General features: G+C 45.9%; 1 protein-coding gene across 8 annotated transcripts in view; it reads right to left on the bottom strand.

The window, feature by feature from the left end:
• MTSS2 (MTSS I-BAR domain containing 2) overlaps window positions 1–15621 on the bottom strand; it is a 443751-nt gene that overhangs the window by 156815 nt on the left and 271315 nt on the right. The gene's annotated exons all lie outside the window — the stretch shown is intronic.

The raw sequence follows: 15621 nt of genomic DNA, 5'->3' as shown, positions 1-15621 counted from the left end.
GAGAAGGTTGGCTGGGTTACTCTTGCTATTGGCAAAAAGAAGGGTGGCAATGCATTGGAGGGGCCCAGCGGTCCCCAAGATAGAAGACTGGCAGGCAGATGTGGTGAGATACAATGATGTGGAGGTGAGATACAGAGGCCTGACCGCCTATTGCTCAACTCCATCTGGGATCCGTACACCTTCTGAACCGAGAGGACGGGGAGGACCAGACACCGGGGGAAGGGTCACCGCTACAGTCGGGTTACTGCACACTTAAATTTAACGCAGGGCGGGGGGCTGTCTAAACCTAAGATTGCCAAGAACTGGATGCGTGAGGGTTCACCAAACAACCAATGAAGTGACAAATGGTCCAAAAGTCCCTAACCTCACCCACCCGGAGAGGGGGGAGAGATGAACTAATAGCAGGACAGCCCCACAGGGCCCAGATTACCGAACCGAGAAGAAACAAAATTTGCGGAACAAAATGCAATGCTTCCTTGTTATGTTTTTCTTTCCTATATGTTATTTTCTGTTTTCTTTTTGTGTGTATTGTTTAAGTGTCAGAGCTATGCTCCTTCTGTTTACGAAATGTCATTAAAAAGAGTTTTCAAAAAAGCAGACCTCTCTATTTGCCAAAATAGGAAGATGCAATATTGAAACTGCAAATGCAACACTAACACAAACTCATACATGGGGGGGGCTTTTTTACACAGGCATTAGATTAAGGTGCCAGGATTCTGTGGAATGGTGATGGCTATCTGTGGTTCAAAGAAAAATCCTGTTTAAGCAGACCTCTCTCTCTCTTTGCCAAAATACATCAGTAGAACCATGTGCAATCATACTTAAAGTTAAATGTCTTAGGCCAGTTATTGCTAGCAATGAATAATGTTTTCAATACCAGTGTTTAACCATGTACTGATGTCAGGACCTACTACAATGAATCCCAAAAAGAGGTGTGTTTTGAATATGATATGAAGATAATAATGGAGATAATCCTGACCAATGAAAATGAAAGAATTGGGGAAAGATGGGATTTCTTTGAAGAGGCTTCATCCAGTCATATTTGGGGGGTGGAGGGTAATGTATCTGGGAGTGTTTTAAATTGTTTCAAAAAGTACATAAGCTGCCAACTGATGTTGTATTGTTAAGACTTGGGTTAGTTTAGTTTGGTCTTACAACACCATCTAACCCCTCCCCGGAGCTTTTGTACAAAAAACCTGCTTCACTTACAACTGTGTACTCACTTCTTAAGTGGAGGGTCTGTCTTGGGTTAAGATGATTAAAGGTCCACACCTACAATTTGGCAAGCCAGGTAGGAGCCCAGGCATTCCAAGACGTTGGGGGTCTTCTGTCCACACCTCTCAGCTGCGGCACCTCACGACGGGGACCAGTCTTCTGTGCACGGTGAAAGAGGTCTGTGATGCCATATTGGTTACAGGTCTGTCTTCTCCCCAGAGACTTGGTACCACGGCCCAGGAGTGCAGAATGATTTGATGAAGCACCACATTGGAGCACCTCAGGTTAACGTGAGTACATGGTTGGGGGTGTAAAACAAGAAGGGAAATAGGGGTAGAAAAGGTGTTGTTTTCTTGACTTAGGGGTTGATATTTGGTTTTGTTTTGGCGGTAATGGTAAACTTGGAGTGCAGGTGTGAAGTTAGTTGAGCTTGTGGGGTATGGGAAAGAGGATGTTTTTAATAGGGATTGAACTGTTTTGTGTTGTAAGTGCTTTGTAAATATTTGTTCTCTAGTTTGTTATTTTAGAGGTGATATCTTACCCTGCATGCCCAGTGAGAAGCTTGTCTCGATACCCTTTAGTTTGCTTGTCTGGTTGGCTGGAGGCCTCACTTCAAGGTGGGGTTGTGTCTTATGGTAGGTCCAACCGTAGATACAATAGAATGTCAAGGCCTTCTTCAGAAAGGTATTTGACGAGCGGGCGCAGCCCCTGACCTCGATTTTCTTGGTTAGTCAAAGTAGTGAAGGGAAACTTCCTGTAGTCAAGAAAAGACTGTCTTGTAGCATATGAGTAGAGACTGTCTTGTAGTAGAGAAGGCCGTACTAGTAAAAGAGAGCGCAAGAGCAGCGGTGCTGTAGTGGAAATCATTGCTCCCCTCCTATGCTCCAGTGGTGGGGATTCCTCAGAAATATTGGCTGGCGAGTGTTTTGGATAAGATGCTCTCTTCTGTGTATGAGTAAGAAGTAGAATTGAAGTAAATAGTGAAGTGCAGTAATTGTGGTATAGACAAGTATGGTGAATGATTGTTAAGTGCGACTAAGGAATTGGGTAAGGGTAAAAAGGGAGCTCTGGGGTGAAAGGTTTTTCATGCCGCAGGTTCAGCTTACTATTGGATTTTTTTGTGAAACAATTTTTTGATAAATTGGATTGGAGTATGGAGACTCTGTTGAATCATTTGTGCCATCTGTTGCCCGAAATAGGGAATGGTTGCGGGAAAGTAAGGTGAGAATGATACATTCTTGGCCTACTGAGGGATCCTATGATACAGGGATATTGGAGAACCTGCATACCTTTTTAACTACAAAGCACAAGGGCTCTACGTTAGAAAAGCAGTTAAACATCTTGGAATTATGAAGGATGTATGAAAAAAGCAGGAAGGGCCATAATGTTGAAATTTTGGTGGATGGGCTGAAAAAGGAGGGTGCAGGAGTTTCTTCCACACACCCCCACCCATATGGGTGCTATACTTTATTGCCCGCAGAGGGGTATACAGACCCTGAGTTTTTACCACTATTTTCCTCAGCAACTACTCCAGTGGTTGCAAGACGGATACAGGAAACCCCTCCATCAGCTACAATTTCTAAGAACTGGGATTCTGTGTAAAGTGGAAGGGTAACTCCTTCAATGGTTAGGGCTGCAGAGAGGTTGAAAATAGAGAGCAGGAAGGGGATAACTCCCCCAACTGCTAGGTTGGCGAGTATATTAGGGGTGGAGGAGCAAGCCACAGTAAGACCGATAGTATAGCAGAGGAAGGATTGTAAATGAGAGAGAAAGAAGAGGTTCGGCCTCTTCCTGCGAGGATAGAGGATTGATTGCGAAGAGTGGCAGATGTGCAAGAATGAGAAAAGATGAAGGAAGCGCTATGACTAGCTGTGGAAGAGGTAATGGTGTTGCAGCGGCAGAGAGATGTAGAGTGGGAGGAAGTGAGAGGACAGGTAAGGGATGTAGAAGCTGGAGAAATGGGCAGGTTCTTGCTAGATTGGACAACTCGTTTATCAGAACGGTTGAGGTGGACATGGAGAATAGGGATACTGCCAGGGGTACAGAGGCTGAGCAGGGAGGATGGGGAGACGCCACTCTATGGTAGTGCCGATTATGCTTTCGTGCCTGGAGAAGCGGTAGGGGATGTAGCAATCGGAATAGACGATGAAGAAGGAGAGGAATGGGATGTCAAACATGGAAAGCAGGGTGTAGACACCCAACCTTCCACTCTACTAGCAGCAATAGAAAGCACACCATGGAACTATAGGACACTCCAGGGTATTCGCATGGCTGTAGTAAGGGGTACGGGAGAGATGGGGGAAGCCCCAGTAAAAACAGGAACAACTCTGTTTCCATTGCTCCAGAAGGATCTAGGTAGGGTGTATTATGTCATGTGGTCACACATGGACCAAAATAAATTGATGAAGATACTCGCTATGCTCACTGCAGGGGCAGGGAAGTGGATTTATGCATTCGAGAAGCATACTGCCAGTGTCATGTTGGCCATAGGGAACATTAAGAGCTTATTCACTGCCCTAAAGGGGAAGTGGTCAGCCAAACTTTGGAAAATATCGGGGCTATCTGGGAGTTCAGTTGGATACAAATACCTTTGATGGAGCAGCTTTTAATAATCTTAAGGCACAGGTATGTGGGGCCGTACGGATTATGTATTCTGATATGCCTGATATCAATTTGATTTTAGCTAAAACAATTAAATTGGATGGTGATCCTGCTGCGCACATCCAGTTAATTCAGGAGATGTGGAGGGCAGAAACTGGAGAAGCATGGGATAAGATTGTGGCGATTTATTACCACATGTTGAAGAAGGGACTTCCCAAAGAATTTCAGCACGATTTAGATAAAGTAATAGGGATGGAGGCCAAGAGTTGGCCAGAAATACAGGCCAACAATGTGCATTTTTTCAAAAGAAGACAGGAAAAAGAGAGGTAGAATGTAGATCAGGTACAAAAACCAGAGGTTAAGCTTGTTCAAAATAAATTGGCAAAGATTTGTTTAGAAGGGGCAGTAATTACAAATTCTATGGTGGGGCAGCAGGGGCAACTGGGACAACAAGGACAACAGGGACCCGGTGAAGCAGGTATGATGCAGGGTTGGGTGGATGGTATGTTTCCGCTCCAATGCCAGTAAGAGAGTTTCTGAGGGGCAGAGGAGGATTTTTGGCAGTTCTAGCTGCCAGAACCTGGAACTCACTGCCCCCTGCGCTTTGAGATGAACATTCCTTCCTAGCATTCCGCTTCAAAGTGAAATCCTGTCTCCTCGCGCAGACCACCCCCTCCTGAAGCTACATTCTCACTACTACACACCACTTGTATATTTATGTAAAAAGTGTAATAATTCCCACCGCAATATCCCTCTTTGCATTATACGTGTAAATTAAGCCTTCCCCAACTACCTCTTATTATCTACTGAAAACCCCATCTTGAACTGTACTATATATGTATATACCTGTATCCGTACCCTTGTACCTATTGTGTATAATATAATAATGTACCTCATTATGTATAACATCTATGTAATTTGCTACTAAATCAAGGGCCTAGCTACCTCAGGGTTCAGCACGCTATATAAGCAAATCAAATCAAATCTGCTGGGAAGTGGGTCATTTGGCGGGTTCAGAGCAATGGGTACCCGGTTTTATGGGCCAACAGGAAATAACTATGGAGGTTTTTATGGGATATTGGTTGTGTGGAAAGTTGGGGCATGTGTCACAGGATTGTCGTGAATGGCCACAGTGCTTTAGCATGGGAGCTCAACAGATGCAGGCACGACCCTGCCATATGTCACAGGTTCTGTGCAATTGCAGCAGGCACAGGTTGAACAGCACCCAGCAGCTAGGGTTGCACAGAACTTTGGGATTCCATCGACCATATCAGCACAAAGACACAAGGTTCCCCCAGGGGTACTGTAAATCTTTGAGTATTTTTAACAAGGTGGTTCAGATGGATTTGGGAAATTTACATGTGTCCAGTACCGTAATTCAGCACATGGACAATGTATTAGTCTGCAGCTTTTCAAAGGAGCATTGTTGAGGAGACTCAATAACACTCCTCACCCTGCTCGTGGAGAAGGGGTATAAAGTGGACAAAGAGAAATTGCAATACTGTCAGGCAGAGGTAATTTATTTGGAGCAAGTAATATCACCCACAGGAAAGAAGGTAATGAGAGAGCCACTGCAGTTCAAAATACGCCTCAACCAGTCACAGTGAAACAAATGCAGCAGTTTCTGGGGCTCTGTAACTATTGTAAATCATGAATTTTTGATTACTTTAGTTATGCGAGTCCCTTATTGCAGGGTCTAAATGAAGCACAGAAGGCTAAAAGTCTGATAGAGTGGTCCAAGAGAATGGGGTTGTGCTTTCGGGAACTCAAAGCTGTGATCGTCAATGCTCCCGTCCTGGTGACCCCAAATTACAAGAAGCATTATTTTTATTTTCCCATTCAAACTGGCAGGTGATGACAGCGGGCCTGACCCAGCAGACATTGCTAGGCCATAAACGTTTAGCGCAATACAGCGGGCTCCTATATCTAGTGATGCAGGGACAGTTCCCTTGTGAACAAGCTCTGGCGGTAGCAGCTTTTTCCATTCAAAAGTCTTCAACCATTACGATGGGTTGCCCGTTGACATTGTACGTAGAGCATGCCATTTTTGTGATTCTAGAAATATCTAAATCTACATTGACAACTCAGAATGTCAGGGCATGAGGTCATCTTATCAAACTCATCAATTCATCCCGTGCGATGTCACCTAGTAAATCCTGCGACATTTGTAGGAGAGGCGATGCAGCCTAAGAATATTGTTCAGGATTGCACCACATATGAGGGAGAAGAGGAAGAGGGGTAACTGTGAAAGAGGATGCCCTGGAGGGGAGTGAGGTGATTTTTGTTGATCAACCAAGAGATGGGAGAGAGGCATACGGGCGCAGTTGTCATGGATCTTGTGGATACGGAGTACTGGTTCAGATTGAAGAAACGGTTGCCTTCTCATTACTTTGCACAAGCAGCATAACTGGTGGCACTTATAGAGGCACTTCAAATGTGTAAGGGCAAGGCAGTCACTGTTTACTCTGACTCTGCGTACGTCACCTCCACTGTCCACTCTGAGTTATCAAGATGGAAGAGAAGAGGATTTAGGAGGTCTGATGGGTTTCCTGGCCAGCATGCTGCGCTGCTATCCCGCCGGATTGAAGCATTAACCTTGCCACCAGATATAGGTCTAGTGAAGTGGGCTCCCCACACTAATTCAACAACTCTTATTTATTTATTTATTTTTACATTTGTAAAGCGCCTAAACCCTGAGGCTGTTACGAAACCAGTAACATGAAGCATAATAACTTAAAGCGGACTTGAATACAGTGACATGTACATACAGGAGTAATAGTGCAGGTTAGTAGCATATGACCTGGCTATTATGGCCTGTGTGGTAGGAAGTCCATTTTTGCAAGCAGCCAGGTTTTCATGGCCTCGTGGAAGGACTAGTAGGAATTCTGAGCACTTAGTTCTGGGGGGAGGGCATTCCAATGGTTGGCAGCAACAGTAGGGAAGCTAACCCCTCCTCCCTTGGCTTTTTCACTTTTGGTAGAGTCAGTCAGCATAGCGATCCCTTGCTGGTCTGATTGAGCTTGCCCTCCTAATTTTTCTGGGTGAGGTATTGAGGGGCGTTGTTGCTCAGACATTTGTGTGTGATGGACAGGGTTTTGAAAATAACCCTTTCACGTATGGGGAGCCAATGTGCCTGTCTTCTGGCAGCAGAGATGTGACCTCTTTTTGGAATGTTGAGCGCGGATCGGAGGGCATTGTTCTAGGTTATCTGTAACTTGTCAATATTTTGTTTGGAGGCCCCAGAAAAGAGGACATTACAGTAATCCAATTTAGCTCCCGTAATGGCTCTCGCAATGGTAAGGCAGCTCTCTGGTGTCAAAAATTGTCTTGCTGCCACAGACGGGGGCAAAGGAAGCAGCATATTTTCCTTTCACAGATTCCCAGACAAAAGATAATGTGTACAGTTACCAGACCCGTACATTGCAGTCCTGGTGCTCAAATAATGGAAATACAAGGGAAACACCCCTATGGAAGAACAGGAGCTCTGGAAAAAGAAAGCATGTGTTCTCTCACCCACAGATTTGCTTTGGAGAGAAAAAGTGATGGGGAAGGTATTAATGCCTGTAGAGCTGCTTCTATTGGCTCTAGAGCAACTACATTACCCGTTGCTAACTTCTTGATGACAAATCTCAGCAGAGCTCCAGGAGGATTGGTTTATGTCATGATGCCTACCTCCAAGGAGCCAGGTCCGACCCAGCAAACCCAGAGGCAGGCATCATTCCCCCCAGGGAAGTGCCAGCGGGCCCCAGCTGGGGCCCTTTGGACACAGTCCTGGCGCCTTAGGCGCCAGGCTCATGTTGGACCCCTGTCCTGGCGCCTTAAGCGCCAGGCTCATAAAGCTAGACATGTGTAAGTGTTTTAATGTGCACTTACCTGATGCAGACCATGCTGCTACATCCAGGCCCTCTTGAGGCCTGAATGGAACTACTTTACCTGTGGGAGTACTTTCCACCTGGGTGTGGTCGGGGAAGGATACACCTGATCGGTGGAAGGATACATACCCGGAACTTCTTCCAAAGCTATTTAAACCACGCCCGATCAGCAACTCACGCTTCGCGTTGTTCTGCTCCTCGCAGCTGGACGCTCACCGTGTCAGCTCCTGCATCTGGACATCAGCCACGCCTGTCAGCATCCTGGGTCACCTGCTAAGAGAGAATTGGAGAGAAAGAAGACCTTACCTGCTAAAGCTGCATCACAGAGACTTCACACCGACGATCCTGAAAGGGAAGACATCATTTTTAAAAGCATTTCGCTTCGATCGCTGCAGCGCTGCATTTCACTCACCTTTCCTGGGCACCTCCATCTTCAGCAGCGATCATCCGGATCCGCAGCCACTTCCCAGAGCCTAGTGAGAAAAAGACAAGAACACAAGGTGAGAGAAGGAAGGGAATAGGAAAAGCTCAGTTTCCTTCTAAGACTTACCTGTTGGGTCATTCCCATTTCATTTCGGGTCCTGCCGCTTCCTGGCATTCCGGACCCCGGCCCCTATGGGGAAAAAAGACAAAGACATTGAATGAGCGAATGCAAAGACATTACCCGAACGCTCATCCAGAACTTACCTGTCATTTACTGGAACTGCACGTTTCACTTTGGGTCGGCGCCATATCTCCGGCATTCTGAACCCCGGCCCCTAAGGGGAAAAAGACATAAGCATTAGCGCTTGCTGCAATAAGACAATGAACATTATTATTAAGCTTGAACTTTTGCACTTGCTACAGAACTCTTACAGCGCCTTACCTGAATAGTCAAGCTTATTTGAACTCCCATCAAACCTCAATCCAGTGAAGTAACTGGGTTTCAACGCGCCCCTGCATCAGAAGCAGGATGGAGAACTCATCCTTCCAGACCCTAAGGTGAGACTTCACGGGGAATCGTGGAAGGGTATCGTGGAGGGTTGGAAGGGAGTGGGAGGCTTGAGCATTATTCCGTCAGTAGGTAATACTCCCTTTTCACGCACAGGGGAATATTCCTGCGAGCCAGAAGCCAGAGTAGAGGGGCCCTACCTGTCCATCCTCAGAGTCCTGCGCTTCACCATTGAAGAAGCATCAGCACTCGAAGCCAGACCTGCACCTCCGTGGGAATCGGGTGAGCGTGACAGTTTATCCCTCACTTACAAGAACAGGCAAGTAGATTCATAGGAAATTGTGTAGTGTGCAAGGAGTTCAATCCCAGAACCATGAGGCCGGTGAGGGGAGTCTTGCCCAGGCCCTTAGGTCCATTGATGGAGCTCCATATTGATTATGTGGACATGATAAAGAGGTGCAGTAATAACAGATATCTTGTTGAAGTGGCTTGTCCATTTTCTCCTGGTGGCTTGAGGTTGGTCCCTGCGTACACCCTGGTGCTAAATCGGCAGCAAGATTTCTGGCCGAGGTGGAGAATTTGTGAAGTTCTAAAATCCGACAATGGAGCCCACTTCTTTAATGCCTTGTTCACAGAAATCACTTTGCTACTAGGAATAAAGCATTGGTTGTACTCGGTGTACCACCTGCATGCCAATGGGATCAGGGAGAGACTCAATAGGGACCGTAAGGCCCAGTTAGCCAAATTTTGTGCAGAGTTAAATAAATCATGGTTTATTTGCCTCCCACTAGCTTTATTTTATATACGAAATCAGACAGGGAAGGGCCACCATTTAAGCCCTCATGAAATCGTGAATGGGTGTAGGTTACATACGCCTCTCTCACATACATGTATGACATCAGATACACACAATACCATAGCAGTATTAGGGGAGGAGTTCAAAGAATATCTTACTGCATTAATGAAAAGTGTTAAGATCATATCATCACAGGCTGTGTCTTCTCACCAACAGACAACAGGAGAAAACAGCGAGACTACAGATGATCAGTACAAGACACAGCTTCTCCCTGGGGACCTCATCTACACCTTTGCACGTTGCTGGAATGAGTGGCGTTTCCATGGCCCACATACAGTGGTCCACGCGACTCCGACTGGCGTGAAAGTGGAGGAAAATAATAGTTGGATCCACCTAAAAGACACTCAAGGGGATACTGGCAGTCCTCCACCTGCACAGGCGTAGGCAAAACAAAAGTTAAGCATGTCCTAGAGATTCACAGTTCATTTCAATGCAAAGGGGGGAGTGGATGGAGATCTGGAGTTTTAATACTTTTGTCTAGGAAAAGGAATGTTTAAGATTGTAAGTTGTCTAACAATTAATGTTTTTTTGGGTCTCATGGTCCTTGGGTCATCATGTCAGAAGATGGCAAACAATATAATTGGAGACCAATTATAACTGTCTAATTTTATGAAGTCTGAGGAGTAAATGTTAAGGTGAAAAATAAATGTTGATAATGATTTTTTAATCATAACGATAAGTTAAATCCTATAATGAATGCACAGGGTTTCACAGCTGACAATGTATGATACGGCCATATGAGGAAGGTGGGGTGAGAGAGAGAGATCTGTAGGATATTGCTTCATCTGCTATCTCATCCCCCCATGCTTCTGGCATCCTTAGGGTGTTTATCCCAAATGAGATGGAGGTATCAGATGTGCTATGTATAGTGCACTTAGCCCTGTGCAGTGTTCCAGGGCAGTTTAAAGTGCAGTCAATTATAGCATCAGTTATACCAAGTGATGAGGACTGTTCAATGGCCGAGCAGGCAGAGCACAAAGAGCATCAAAGACTTCAATTAATTTTGAAAGGAGCTATTTTTCTAAAAATTGTTGGGAGCAAGGGGTGAAGAGTTGCAGAGCTGGAGGAATGAGGATATTCTGGGAAGAAAGGGTGGCACCAATAAACAAAAAGTGTGGGACAGTATGGAGAAGTCATTTACAGTATCCGACATGGCTCAAAGAACCAGAAAAACCTATTAATATACAGACACTTACCCATTTTTCTCTATGTTGTAAAGGTGATGGCACAGTGCCCATTGGCACAAATGGGAAACAGTAACATTCTACGCATTGTGGATTTGGCTGGAGGTACGGCTGCCCTTCTCGACAACTTCTGGATCTGTGGGCAGCGTGCATACAGGAAATTGCCTCCAGCCTGGCGAGGTGTGTTCAGTCTCTGTACCCTTCATGTGCCCATCCTGGTAATCCCTGAAGAGCACTTGACTTTGGCCTATCCATGCCTGAAATTACATCGGTGCCCCCTTCGTTCCCTGTGCCCCTTGCGTCCCCTTCATCACTGTATAAGGACAAATCCGCACCTATGTTTGATGATGAAAATTCCAGACAATCATTAAAAAGGAAAAGGTCCAACTACCTCTCTGTGGCATCATCACACGCCTTAGCAGACATTCCTGACTGATATTGGTTGTTTAGCCACACAGACACCTTTTTTACCTCCCTCCTGGCACCTGGCATCCAAGCAGCGGAAAATGCCAAATGGCTCCAGATATGAACTCTTGCTCTTTGTGAACACTTCTGAGTCAGTGTTTAGTGCCATTAAGGAAGAATTACAGGCACTGAGGCTCATAACTTTGCAAAACCGGTGCATACTCAACCTCTTGACAGCAATGGAGCGTAGAGTATGGCAGAAAATAGGGAGTGTTTGCTGTACATTTGTGCCTTCAAATGATACAGAGAATGGCATGCTCATCCGAACTATCGCTGCTCTGCATGAACAGAAAGAGGTCATGAAAACTGAGGCTGGGATAACCAACGACTCATGGATAAACTTGTTTTCATGGGTACCTCCCTGGCTAAGTCTTGGTGTGAAGATTCTAATGCTTATTTTTGTCTTTCTACTTATTCTTTTTTGTTCCTGCCAAATCCTTTGGCGTTGTTGCTCTGCTCACGTACCAACAGGTGCGGCCATGATGATCATAACCCTGTCCAAAATTAGGGCCATCACCACTTCATCCCATACGAGTAATGCAACTGAAGCTGTTTTGTTTCCTCCTCCAAACTGGAATGCTTGAGTGGAGCGGCGTGTAGATTGCGAAATGGTGGGGGGACGAGTTGGGTTGATTCAGTGGAGGAGTATGTCCATATGGAGACCGGGGTAAGAGATGGTTGTAGAGATGTTCCCCAAGTGGATGATTATAATTTGTTAGTTAAAGTATTAACTAAAGGGGGAATGTTGGGGTAGTCAAAGAGGGTCCCCTTTATTGTGAAGAATTAATGTTGCGCACACCTACTGATGGCAGGAGGGGGATGACAGCAAAACTGGGATAGTGTTGCAAATCCATATGAATCACGTAGGAAGATGCAATATTGAAACTGCAAATGCAACACTAATACAAACTCATACATGGGGGGGGCTTTTTTTACACAGGCATTAGATTAAGGGGCCAGGATTCTGTGGAATGGTGATGGCTATCTGTGGTTCAAAGAAAAATCCTGTTTAAGCAGACCTCTCTCTCTCTCTTTGCCAAAATACATCAGTATCACCATGTGCAATCATACTTAAAGTTAAATATCTTAGGCCAGTTATTGCTAGCAATGAATAATGTTTTCAGTACCAATGTCTAACCATGTACTGACGTCAGGACCTACTACAATGAATCCCAAGAAGAGGTGTGTTTTGAATATGATCTGAAGATAATAATGAAGATAAGCCTGACCAATGAAAATGGAAGAATTGGGGAAAGATAAGATTTCTTTGAAAAGGTTTTGTCCAATCATTTTTGGCGGGTGGAGGGTAATAAATGCATCTGGAAGTGTTTTAAATTGTACTCGCTTCTTAAGTGGTGGGCCTGTCTTGGGTTAAGGTGATTAAAAGTTCACCCCTACACAACTAGGAAACCCCCACTCACCCTGACACCCCCCCCCCCCCCGGGCAGCTATCCCTGACACCTGCCAGATGACTTTGGACTCACTCCCACACACTCACCCTTAAACACTGGCCACCCAACAGCACCCAAATGCACCCCTACCGACTCACCAAAACAGGATGCATGACCCACACCTCATGATGGCAATATCCCTCTACCAAGGACACTTCTCTCATGACCACCAACTCTGTTACCTCCCACCAGAAAACCTGCCTACCTGCACAGGCACTGCAGGCTGCAGCATCTCCTTTCCCGACAACGCTACCAATCTAGCACCTTGTTTTGGTGCTCAACACACCCCTCAAACTACCAGACATACTAGCGACCTATCACACAGTCACTCCCTTGCAAGATCACCCCACCGTCACCTGCCTCTCCACCACCACCAGGCCTGAACACCTTGTCCGTGCCCTCATCAACGCTTGCTCTATCTGTGCCCATGCTCTTGACATACATGACCTCATACTAGATAAAGACCTTGACCTGCTCGCCATTACAGAAACCTGGCTGCATGAGGCAGCTGGTCCCTCTCTATCTCTCGCCATACCCACAGGCTATTCCATTCTCAGAACAGACAGAGCTGCTAACCAAGGCAGAGGAGTTGCTATTCTCTCCAAAATCCTCAATCCCCATCAGAGCCTCCCCACTCTGCTAGGCTATGAACTCTTACTAGCCAAAATTTAATCTAACCCCCAGACCACTGTCAGCATCTTACTCCTTTACCACAAACCCATCAACCTCAGTGCCCCGGATGCTGACAGTGCCTTTCTCATCGATCCGATCTTGAAGCTCAACGCCAAACCTTTGCTCCTGGGTGACTTCAACCTAGGGTTCAATGACTCAGCGGATCAGAAATCTACTGCCCTTACCACTTCTCTTTGTGAGATGAAATTCACCCAATCCGTCTCGGCCCCCACACACTCTAAAGGCTGGATCCTTGACTGGATCTTAAATGTCAACACACCCATCAAGGCCACTTCTATTGACCCTGCATTCTGTGCAGACCCCTCATTGATCTGCTTTACTATGTCCCTCGCATCCACCTGCACTCTAGAAACCAACAACCATCCACCTATCATGGCGAGACACACCCCGCAAATTGATCAAGGAACTACTGGAGCCAACCATTCGTGCCTCCCTTGAATTGCAACCGACAGCACTGGCCCTGATACCATTCTCAGCATCTACAACTCTGCTTTCCTCAGTGCAGTAGACCAGCATGCCCCCTTCAAAAATATGTTGCATCAAAAAAGCTACCACTATAACTGGATCACAGAGGAATTAACTTCCCTCTGTAAAATAAAATGTGCCCAAGAACATCGCTGGAGAAAAAACCCTTCCCCTACCAACGAAGAGGCCTTTATCACCATTGCCAAATCCTAATAAATGGCAATTATAAGCACCAAAGCCAACATATACAACACTAGGATTAACAAAGCCAGCTCCAACACTAGAGAGCTTTTTAAAATCCTCAAGGAGCTTGAAGCCCTAGCCCCTCTGACGTTGCCAGCTTCCCAGAAGACAAAGCATGATGCTCCCTTGTACAATCAGCCCAGGCCAACAAAACCCACAACCTCAGAGACAAAACCATCTCAAAAAAGCTTTGCTCCCTACCACAGAATTAGACCTTCCTATCGTCAATGCTGACCCAGCTCCCATGATCCCCCCTTTCCACTTCTCCCCTTTTTCCCTGGCTGATGTGCTCACCACCATCCAACGGCTTAAAGCGCCCAACTGCACAGGCGACATCTGCCCAGCACACCTCATGAAAATGTGTGCAGCCCCCCGTTGCTCCCACTATTGCTAAATTCATCAATGCATCCTTCAATGCTTGCACAGTGCCCAATTCCATAAAAGAAGTCTGGGTCACGCTGCTCCTGAAAAATCCCTCTCTCAACTACACCCTACCAACTACGGCCAATCATGAAAGTGCCCTTCTGCCTGAAAATTCCCGACTGCACCGCCTACTCCCAACTTCAAACCCATCTTTATTTGATCTGCATGGAGCTGGCAGCACCGACCCTGCTGGTCACACAAACTGCCACGCCACGACAAAATGGACGACTGCAGAACTGAGGAAATACCACCCCCTGCACCCACAGCACTCTGTGCCTCCTTGCATAATTTTTGCACTTTTTTGAAAAACCCGATAATGCGGCCCTAATTGCACACACAAAGGCCACTTGAGCTTTTGTAATTATATTTCTTCACACGTACCCTTAAACTGTGCTTATTGTGCTAATTCAAGCTCTGGCCTTGCTTGGCCTCATTGTCCGTGAGCATGGCCTGCAGTTTCCAACATAGCTGCCACCGTTACTGCTGATACCTATTGAGGTCTCCTTTGTCTGCTGTGCCTGACTCAACCTCCCATTGGCTGCTGCTTCTTTCTTTTGGCCAATGCAGGGAGCCGGCATGCTTAGCTGGACCCCTCTACAAGGCCCACTCATAAGGCCTTGTACCTCTGTCTGGAGCTCGGTGGAGTCCCTTGACTCTCTGCCTCTAGCCAATCTCCGTCAGAATTTCAGCAAAAGGACTGACTACAGCACGCATCTACGGACGATCAATATCTGGTCTGTGATTTTGCTCAGGTAAGTAACTTGCATCACATTGCCCTGGGGGACACACCCCCTTTGACATGCTGAATGCTTCTGATTTTTCTTCTGCTCCTCTCCCACCTGCCTTACTACAACCTTCCTTCATAGCATCTTTTTGGATACTCATTACGTTATGCCACCTCTATGCTGTTTGCTACTGTTATCTTAATGGGTGGTTTCAAAATCTTAAATTCCATTGGTTCCTCAGGTGTGCGTTTTTCCAACTGTGCCAACTTCATTGTGTACTGCTTGTAATGCTCTCTGGCATTTTTGAATTTAGGTGTGCTTTTTTCCAACTGTGCAACCTCCATTTTGTACTGCTTGTAGTGCTCTCTGAAATGTTTGAATTTAGGTGTGTTTTTTTCCAACTATGCATCCTCCATTTTGTACTGCTTGTAGTGCTCTGACAAATTTGCATTTAGGTGTGTATTTTTATGCTCTTTTGAACATGCACATTCCACAGT

The sequence above is a fragment of the Ambystoma mexicanum genome, chromosome 1p (genome assembly GCF_040938575.1).
Source record: "Ambystoma mexicanum isolate Mex_15411 chromosome 1p, UKY_AmexF1_1, whole genome shotgun sequence".
Lineage (NCBI taxonomy): Eukaryota > Metazoa > Chordata > Amphibia > Caudata > Ambystomatidae > Ambystoma > Ambystoma mexicanum.
Note: the sequence above shows the minus strand (reverse complement) of the source record. Positions and strands in the feature narration are given on the sequence as shown.